The sequence below is a fragment of the Sapajus apella genome, unplaced genomic scaffold (genome assembly GCF_009761245.1).
Source record: "Sapajus apella isolate SASKATOON/1434 unplaced genomic scaffold, GSC_monkey_1.0 scaffold83, whole genome shotgun sequence".
In the NCBI taxonomy this organism is placed as follows: Eukaryota; Metazoa; Chordata; class Mammalia; order Primates; family Cebidae; genus Sapajus; species Sapajus apella.
In genome coordinates, this window is record NW_022437023.1 from 1415285 (window position 1) to 1424437 (window position 9153).

Sequence of the window (9153 nt, forward strand, 5' to 3'; positions counted from 1 at the left end):
GAGCCCGGGGCACAGAGACACAGGGCAGCATATCCAGCTTCGCAGCACTCACCAATCAGTCATTCAACAGGTATTTATCAAGCACATACTACGTCAGGCATGTTCTAGGCACTGAGAATACAATGATGAACAAGGTCAAAAGTCCCTGTCCTCAGGCAGCTTATAGTCTCCTGGGGGAGAGACAGACAGCAAGAGAATGTTTTCATACCACTTAAGAAGAAAATGCAGTCGGGGGCTGGAGGCCTGGAGAGCGTGTGCCATTTTAGACAGGGTAGTCAGGGAAGGCCTCTCTGAGAAGGTGGCATTTGTGCAGAAACTAGAAGGAAGTCAAAGGGTGAGCCACATGGGTTTCTGGGGAAAGTGGTCCAGGCAGCAGCAACAGCAAGTTCAAAGGCCCCGAGGTGGCTGTCTGTTTGTATCCTGAATACTGAGGCTGGAACCAAGACCTGAGGGTCTCTCTTAATCTCCAGCAGCTAGAAAGAAGGACTATGTTGAACCAGCCGCAAGGGAAACAAGGCACCAGGCTGCCCTGGGGCCTCCTCCCTTTGAGTCCCCAAAACCTGCAGCCCCAGAGCTCCTGTGCCAGAGCTACGCTGCCGCTGCCTGCCAGGAATCCATAGCGCTGCCTTCTTTGCAGGCCAAGTCTCCTGATGTGATGTGGGAGGGAGGAGGGGACTCTGAAGGTAGGTGCTCCGCCCTTTGGGAGCTGCTGGTTAATGAGGTCTCTGCAGCACGCTGGGAACGTGGCCAAAGGCGCTGCAGAGGGCTCCAGGAGGGGAAGCCCCAGGGACTTCTAAAATGATGTCCCCAGGAGGCCAGCCATCTGAGAAAGACCCTTCTCGCGCAGGCCACCAGGGCCAGGTTAACCACGAGGCCACGGAGCCAGGCTGCCCGGGTTGAATCCTGGCTCTGTCGCCCACTAACTGCCCACCGTGAGCGACCGAGTTTCCCTGTAGGTGATAAGATGGTGATGATAAGAACAGGTCAGGGTGAGGATTAGATGAGGTAAGTTCTGCAAGGTGCTCAGCCTATGACAAGTGCTATAAAAGTGTTTTTTAAATAAAAAGGAAAGTGCTTAGTAAAGTGTATTTTAAAATCACTCTCTCCCATGAAATTGTATTTAAAATGTTCAGTAGGAAAAGTGTCTGCCCCCTTTAAGAATAATCTGGCAAGAAACTGCTTCTGTCAGCACAAAATCAGTGATTGGGAAATAAAGCAGGAGTCACCAGGGGTTTAATTAGTTCCTTTTAGCACTTAAAGCCCATCCCGAAGCCTGTGCAAATAGGAAGAGTGACCAGCCTGGGACAGGCCAGCCCTCTGGTTTGGGGCACCAGCTACTTGTCTATTCCAGCTTTCTAGACAGACATCACCTCTCTCTTCTCATCTCTTTGTTGCTAAGGCGCACTTTCAGGTTGCCCTTAAAAGGGACAAAAGTGTGCCTGGCACAGAGGGCCTCATAGGTCTGACCCTCTCTAGTTCTGTGTCCACATTGGTAAGATCAGTCTTCCCTTGAGGGCAAAACAAATGCCACTATTATTTATTGAGCACCTAATAGGTGCGCTGTAATGTACATTCTTGCCTCCTCACATGTGTTCTTCATGCTGAGACCACATTCCCATTGCACAACCAGGAAAACTGAAGCTCAGGGAGGTTAGGTGACTGCTCTGAGCAACTCCTGGCTCAGAGATCTCCCCCCACCGGGCAGCTTTCCTCAGGAGGGGCGCAGGGCTAGGACTGTGGCTGGGGGCTCATTGCCCCCTTGCCTCCTTAGCTCCTCAGATCTCTCTACCTGCACCCTCCTCCCTCGTGCCTTGAGCCTGAGTGTCCCCTGAAGCACTGCGGCTAGATAGCGAACTCCCTACAACAGTCACAGGAATAGGAGTTAATATCCACCCAGTGCCGGAGTGCAGTGGGGTTTAGAAGATGAGCCAAGATGCCGGGAGAAATTAAGGGCAAGCTTCATAGATGAAGAGGTGTGCCGTGTTCCCAGACTGGAAGACTGAGTATTGGTAGGATGTCAGTTCTCCCCAAAATGATCTGTAGTTTCAACAAAATCCCAGTCACAATGCCAGCAGATTTCTGTGGAAATTGACAAGCGTATTTATTCTAAGATGCATGTAAAAATGAAAAGAACCTAAAATAGCCCAGACAATCAGGAAGAACAAAGATGAATGACTTAAATTACCTGATTTTAAAACTTTTTATAAAGCTACAGCAATTAAGGCACTGTGATATTGGGTTAAGGGTAGACAAATAGACCAATAAGAGAGGTTGTAGAGAATCCAAAAATAGACCCATATATGTGGGTCAATTGATTTCCAACAAAGATACCACCGCAACTTTTCCATCCATGATGCTGGGTCATCTGGATCAATTGGATCATAGAGAAGAAAATGAGGCTTGAGTCCACCTCATAGCATAAATAAAAATTCTAAGTAGAGGATAGATCTAAATGTGAATGCTAAAACAATAAGACATCTAGACAAAGATAATAAGATAATATTTTCATGACCTTGGGGTAGGCGAATATTTTTGAAACACAGAAAATACAGAGGAAACAATTGATAAATTGGGGTTCATTGAAATGTAAAACATCCGTACATCAGAAGATACCATGAAGAGAGCAAAAATACAAGCCACAGAGTGGCAGAAGATATCTACCCACATGTGCATCTGACAAAAACTCAGATCCAGAATATATAAAGAGTTCCTACAAATCAAAAAGGAAAAGACAACTCACTCAAAAATGGCCAAAAGACTTGAAGAGGCACATCATAAAGGAAGGTATCAAAATTTTCAATAAGCTATGAAAAAGTACTCAACATCTTTGGTCACCAGTGATGGAAAATGCAAATAAAGGCCAAAATACGAGGCCATTAGAATGACTAAAAAGAGAAAGACTGACAACATCAAGTACTGGTGACGATGTAGAGCAAGTAGAACTCTTATACACTGCTAGGGGAATATAAATCGATACAACCCCTTGGGAAAGTAACTTGCCTTTGTCTACTAAACCTAAGCATAAGTCAAATATATGGCTCAGCAATTCCATTCTGAGACATTACTCAAGAGAAATGAAAACATATGTTTACAAAAAGACATATGCAAGAATGCTCACAGCAACTTTACTCAAATAGGCCAAAACTGGAAAGAACTTAAATCTGTATCAAAGGGAGATGAAATAATTATACAATGGAATACTACTCAGCAATAAAAATAAACAAACTACTCATATATGCAACGACATGGATGCATCTCACAAATATTATACCAAAGCAATCCAGACACAAAATCATATATGGTTAACTCTTAGGGAGGTTAGGGTTTTGTTTTTGTTTTTGAGATGGTCTCACTCTGTTGACCAGGCTGAAGTGCAGTGGTGCCATCCTAGCTGACACGGCATCCGGTACCTCCCAGGCGAAAGGGATCCTCCTGCCTCAGCCTCCTGAATAGCTGGGACTACAGGTGTGTTACATCCAGGTTCTTGGCATTTTGAACAAATAATTGAACAAAGTGCACAAACAAAGCAAGGAAAGAATGAAGCAAGGAAAGCAGAAATTTACTGAAACAAAAGTACACTCCACACAGCAGGACTGGGCTTGAGCAGGCAGCTCAAGAGTGCTGGTTACAGAATTTTCTGGGGTTTAAATACCCCCTAGAGGTTTCTCATTGGTTACTTGGTGTATACCCTATGTAAATAAAGTAGTGGCCTGCAACCTGTCTGATTGGTTGTGGAAGACAACCAATCAGAGGCTGAAGTAAAGTTAGAAAGTTACACTCCTATGCATATGAAGACTAGGCCCATGGCCACTCTGAATGGGTGTGGGAGGGGACCAACCAGAGGTACTTTCAATTTCTCATCTGCCTTGCAGAAAAGGAGGAGGGGTTGCAAAGGGAGGAGCCTCTGGTCCTTTTGTTGGGTGTGGAAAGTTGGAGTTTTCCTTTTGATTTGGTTCTAGGATGTCAGCATGAGTTGGCCTTAGGTTCCCTGGCTCTAGAGCCTATTCTCCTGCCTCAGGTGCATGCCATGATCCCCCACTAATTTTTAAATTTTTCTGTAGAGATGAGGTCTCACTATGTTGCCCAGACTGGTTTCAAACTCCTGGGCTCAAACGATTCTCCTAACTCAGCCTCCCAAAATGCTAGGGTTACAGGTGTAAGCCACCTCACCCAACCAGGGAGGTTAATTATTGACTAGGAGGGCACACGAGGAACTTTCTGAAATTCTAGAAATGTTCTATACTGCGATTTGAATAATGGTTATGTGGGTGTATACATGTGTAAAAATTCATGAGGTGGTAGACTTGATATTTGTGCACTTTATGTAATATAACTTTTTTTTTTTTTTTTTGAGATGGTGTCTTGCTCTGTCTTCCCTGGCTGGAGTGCAGTGGTGCAATCACGACTCACTGCAGCCTTGACTTCCTGACTTCAGCCTCCCAAGTAGGTGGGGCCGTACGCCATCATGCCACTAAATGTTTGTATTTTTTGTAGAGATGGGGTTTTGCCATGTTGCTCAGGCTGGTCTCAAACTCCTGAGCTGAATCGATCTGCCTGGCTCTGCCTCCCACAGTGCTGGCATTACAGGTGTGAGCCACTGTATCCGGTCAATATGTTACAATTTGAATTTTTAAAATAGTAATTAACAAGAAAGGAGAGAAGCTATAGATGCTAAGGCTCCCAGGGCTCAGGTTCTCTTCCCCAAAGCTCAGGGAAGCCCAGGCAAACCTGAGACAGAGGAGGGTAGGTGCCTCTGATGAGCCCTCAGCCCTGTTCTACCCACCCTCCATTCACAAGAAATGACGAACGGCTCTGAAATCGGAGAAAGACTATTAAGTGTTCCATCTGGTGCATAGTGCTGGGCTATCTGATTCTAAGGGGCTTCTGCTTTTCATTGCCTCTAAGCTTGTTTACAACTTGGTAAGTTGCACCAAACTGAGGGTAAAGCAAAAGGTTCTTGTCCATAGAAATGCTCCTGAAGTTTGTCTGATGGAAGTGCCGTTGGCTATTGGCTTGTAGATACGGCCCATATCTACATGCACCTTCACTTTCTGGCAGACTGTAATGCATCTGCTCTTTGGACTCTCCTTTGAACTGGTTGTAACAGCTTCCTGGTTCCCTCATTACACAGTAAGCTAAAGTCTTTGACATGTATTAGTTTTGTACTTGCATGAAAGTCATGATCTCTTTAACATTTTCTTACCCCAATTCCCTTTCTACCTCCTCTAGATGTTTCAATGTCTATTTCACACGGGGTCAGCAATTCTGCAGCTCCCCCACTGGGGACTACTCAGAGAAGCTGAGTTCCCTCTGCCTTGGGGGAAACAACTTTTGTTTTGTTTTTGGTTTGTGAGATGGAGTCTCGCTCTGTCGCCCAGGCTGGAGCGCAGTGGTGTGATCTTGGCTCACTGCAACCTCTGCCTCCCTGGTTCAAGCAATTCTCCTGTCCCAACCTCCCAAGTAGCTGGGATTACAGGCACATGCCACCACGTCCAGCTAATTTTTTGTATTTTTAGTAGAGACAGGGTTTCACTGTGTTAGCCAGGATGGTCTCAATCTCCTGACCTGGTGATCTGCCCACCTCGGCCTCCCAAAGTGCTGGGATTACAGGCATGAGCCACTGCGCCCGGCCACAAGATTTGCATATTTACAGACACTGACAGCCTCTCCCACACACCCTTTCTAACAGAGGAGTCCCTAGATTGTGATTTTGGTGAAGGCCAAAGACATGGGTCCTGCTAAATGTGTGTTGAAGTATTTCTGCCTGTCCCGATATCTTTGTCCCTCTAAACTGCCTGGTCCCAAGGTGGGCCACAGAGGGAAGGAAGGGGAGGGGCTTCGAGAGGAGGCCAAGAGGGAAGGTGACTCACCCAGCCCTTGGTTCAAAGAGCTGGGTGTGTGGAGACACAGGAAGTAGGACTGACACCCCTGTTGAGGCAGAGCCTGGGGAGCCCTGGTGGGCTTAGGGAGGCCCGGAGACCCGAGCACCTTCCTGAATCATCAAAGGCAGCTTTTTACAAGGAGGGACACTGGGCCATTGCTGTGCCAGGCTGAGCACACAAAATCAATGGTGGCTGCTAATGAAGGGTCTGCTGCCACCAGGGGTGCTGGGCTGGGGTGCTGGGCTGCCACCAGGGTGCTGTCCTGGGCACTCCAGTCTCTCCAGCTCCAGAAACTGCTTCTTCCAAAACCCAGGCTAAGTCCAACATCCCTCCTCCCATCCCCACTTCTCCCAGCCCTACGTGCCCATAAAGGGCCTCTCTGGAGACCAGAGCAAAAGCCAGAGGCTTCAGAGGCAGTGAGAGGGCTTGAGGGCAGACCTGAGGGAGCACAGGGGGCCAAGGGGGTGACATTCAGGAGGCAGAGAGGCAGAGGCAGAGAGTAGCTGTGGAATGGGAACAGGAGGTCGCAGCCCTGCCCCCACAAGTCCAGCTTCCCAGAGCCTAGAACTCAGAAGGAAACCCCTGGAGACTTTCACCTGCTTTGTCCTTTTGGCCAAACAGTAATTGGAAGGAGCAGCTGCAAGAGGCCAGGACCTCCTGGGCTGAGGCTGCTCTCAGAGGATAGAGGGAAAAGGAGAGACCAAGGCTGGGGACAGGGCCTGTCCCCCTCCCCTAAAACTGCCACATAAGGGTCATTCGGCTGGACACAGTAGCTCAGGCCTCAGCATTTTGGGAGGCCAAGGCAGGAGGATCACTTGAGCCCAGGAGTTCAAGACCAGCCTGGGCAACATGGTGAAACCCTGTCTCTACAAAAAAAATGCACACCAAAATTAGCCAGGCATGGTGGCACACGCTTGTAGTCCCAGCCAGCTGGAAGCTGAGGTGGGAGGATCGCTGGAGCCCAGGAGTTTAAGACTGCAGTGAGCCGTGATCCCACCACTGCACTCCAGCCCAAGCAACACTCTGTCTCAAAACAATAAATAAAAGAGCGGACACTGATGAAGACACAGCTAGTAAGTGATGGAGACAGGATTCAGACTCAAGTAGCCAGCCTGGCCTAGTTTCTGATTTCTGTCATTTGAGAATGTGGCGACCCCTGTCGTCACTGAATGTTCCACAGGTGTTTATGCAGGACCCACAAGTGTTTGGCCTTCACCAAGATCACAGTCTAGGGACTCCTGTGCTAGGAACGGTGTGGGGGAGAGGGGAGAGGTTTCTCACATCGTCTTTGTCTCACATTGTGTCTATAAACATGCAAAACTTGTTTCCCCCAAGCAACCTAGGGAGAGTTGAAAATCTTTCTCTGCTGTCTCAAGCATGGCTCTTGCTCAGCCTCAGCCTCACCCTAATCCTGAGGGAGGTATTCGTATTGCTTTTAGAGAGGACAAAATAAGGACCTTGCTCAAGGTCTCACAGCAAGGAGGAGGCAAACCCGGGATTTGAACCCCGGGCACGATGGGGGCCTTTCAAACCCCAGGACCACGCAATAACCACATCTGGCCGGGCAGGAGGGAGGTGGTTTGAGATCAAAGGTGGGGGGCAGTTCAGTCGACACATCAAGCCGCCTCCCCCTCGCCCCCCAACTGGTTTGCACACTTGTCCAGGGAGGGTTCAAGAAGTTTACGAGCCCTTGGAAGAGGCTGCGTGTTGGGAAGCGACAAGCTAACTAACCCTCCCGGGTGTGGACGAGGGTCACGACCACGGGATGGGGAGAGCTGGACGCGTCCGGGAGCGGAGGGGCCTTTCTGCAGCGTCTGGGAGCCAGGTGGGGCGGGGCGGCTTCCGCGGTCTCCATGGCGACGCGAGGGCCGTGGGGAGAGGCCTCTGCGGATCGATCTCGCTCTACTCACACTCAATCCCGAGTCGAAATGGATTTTTTTAGCTGCTTTGAAAATGCAAATCGAGTTCAGGAGAGACATCAGCCACCGTAAGAAAACAAGGTGACGGCCAAGACCTTGCGGTGGGGGGAAGGGAACACCCAGCGCAAGGTACCCGCAACCAAGCCTGAGCCTAGCCTTGGTGAGGGGAAGAGAGGGTGGCCTCTCTCCAGGGCCTTTACACCTCGCCAGTCCCCAGGGTTCGCGGATTTAGCTGGAGTTGTGCGCCAGCTCTTCTACAAAGTTGAGCAACCTGCAGCTCACTTCCCCTGCGGGACACAATCCCGGAAGGCTTCGTGAAGGAGGCAAGATTCTAAGGGGCCTTTGAAGACGTACACTCAGCAAATCCTGGACTCAGGTGAAAAATACGACCTAGTGAGCTTTTGCCCAGAGCGTTACGATTTATAAAGGGCTCCCTGGTTCGCTCTAAGTTTAGTCCTCTTAGTGACTGACGATAGAAGCGGGGTAATTAGGAGCCCATTTTACAGTTGAGGAAACCAAGGCTGGGGGGGTGGGGGGCTAAGGATAAGAGGCTTGTTGCCAACGTCATTCGGGTATGGTCAAGGCCAGAATTCCCAGTCTCCCTTAGGAGAAGGAGCTGAAGGAGCTTACCTGGGCCACAGGGCTTGGGGAGCTGAGGCCCGAGTTGGGATGGGTGGGGCTGGGGAGTTGGGCTGGCCTCTCAGTCACGTGTCAATTGAGGCTAAGGAGGGCTCTGGAGGAGGTCGGGGGTGGGAGGAAGAGCTGGGGTTGGGGGCTTAGGTACACAATTACTTTCCTCTGTTGTCATCGTGTCTGGAGACTTCTTTGCATATGCAAATAAGTGCATCCTCCCACAATTACACAATCAGGAGCAGATTACCCTCTTGCTGTTTACTTTCAGCATCCTTAATTAATCCAGTTATTAGACGATTCATGAAGCTTGTTTGGTGAGAAATTCATAGCACGAATGGACAAGGGGCTGTGCATGCATAAGGTGTGGGAGCAGGGAGGTACTGCCTTTACCCAGAAATAGAGACAGTCCCAGGTTTCCCCTCAGCACTCTCTCCTTCTCAGCCTCACTCGCCCGTGTCCTCCCCAATTTGTCACACACCCCCCAGCCCCACCCCACCTTTCCCCATCCCACCATTCCCAGCTTCCTCTTACAGCTCATCACCTCCTCCATGAAGCCTCTGCGGATGGGAAGGCAGCCCTTAGTGTTCTCCAGAGCCCCTTGAGGAGGGACTAGAGTCCCAAGAAAAACCAGAGGCCTAGGGTCAGCCCCAGGCCTCCTATTGCCTTTAGGGTCAATTCCAGGTCCCCTAACTCCCACTCCTTCCCATCCACTGCTCTCC